Source organism: Dendrobium catenatum, unplaced genomic scaffold, assembly GCF_001605985.2.
Source record: "Dendrobium catenatum unplaced genomic scaffold, ASM160598v2 fragScaff_scaffold_123, whole genome shotgun sequence".
Lineage (NCBI taxonomy): Eukaryota > Viridiplantae > Streptophyta > Magnoliopsida > Asparagales > Orchidaceae > Dendrobium > Dendrobium catenatum.
Genome location: NW_021318585.1, coordinates 1,357,981 through 1,359,412, shown reverse-complemented (window position 1 = coordinate 1,359,412; position 1,432 = coordinate 1,357,981).

The window sequence follows — 1,432 nt, the reverse complement described above, 5'->3', positions numbered from 1 at the left end:
GACACGACCCGAAAACCCGACTCGAACCCGACCCGAAAATTTCAGGTTAGGGTCAACCCGAACCCGAAACGGGTCGGGTTTGGGTTCAACATTTTGACCCGTTTCAAAAATCGGGTCGGGTTCGGGTTAACCCTTTGACCCGAAATTGACCCGAAATCCCGATTTTGACCCAGTAACCCGAGATTGACTCGATTTTGACCCATTTTTGACCCGAAAAAGAGGAGATAGACCCGTTTTTACCCAAAAACTAGCAATTTTTTGTTGGAAACGGGTCACTCGGGTCGTGTCGGGTTGACCCGGACCCGAAGCGCGTCGGGTTTGGGTCAGGAAAACTGACCCGTTTTCAAAAACGATTCGGGTTCGGGTTGACCCGAATAGTGACGGGTCAGTTTCGGGTTCGACCCGTTACCCGAAATTGACACCCCTAATCATATGCCTTCTTAAGGATAATAACAACCATATTGGGAACCTTTATTAGCTCTCCATATATTTTTTTATTAATTGTTTTAACATAAAAATCACTTTCATGGAAGTTCTTCTTGGTGTGAAATCAATTTGATTATTTCACGCTGACTTAATATTTCATAGTCTATATTCATTAGTTTCCTACCTAGCTTTATTGTTTGATATAAGTTTGTCTTCTTTATTATCATGAAATGTTTATCCATCAATCATTTGACGACCTCCTAATCTTTTCCCTCATAATTCTCCAAATCTTAATAGATACTGCTACGTTAAATCAAGTCTGCACTTAGAATTTGGAATCAATTTTATTTCGCTCCCTACTTGTTTTATGAATGGGTACTTCATCCTTAGCTGGTATTAGCATTGAGACTGAACAACCTATTATTGGAATACCTTAGCTCCCTCCAATTTGAGAATTTAGTAATAATCATATTCTTTGCAACCTTATAATTCGTATGCGTGCATTCATAGTGTCGAAGTTTTAGTTGATAAAAGTTCCAAATTCTATTTACTAGATGGGTCAGAAATCGGAAAAAAAATCTATCACTACTCTCTTCTATTGATAAGGCTTCAAGCAACACATTCTAAATGAGTTTTTTTTAGCTTATAGGATCCATTGGATGTTGCATAGTTGGTTATCATGATATTTTTGTTTTTTTCCTTCATTTTTGGCAGTTCTTCATAATTATTTTTATTATATGTATGTTATTTTTTGTTATAATATTATTATTATTTTTAATTCTCATGTAGGTCTAAAGCTTTGCTTTTACATGTCTTCTCAAAGCTAACTTTGCTTTTATTTTTTTTTTGTCCATAATGCTCTTCATTATTTGGTTTATTATGTTCTTCTAAAATAATTTTTTTTAAACATCCTCATTAAATAATTTCTTGAGTTGCTAAACTGTCCTCTTTATACACTCTTTTACCTTTTTGAATATAACCATTGTTCTCCTTTTGCGAGCAATAA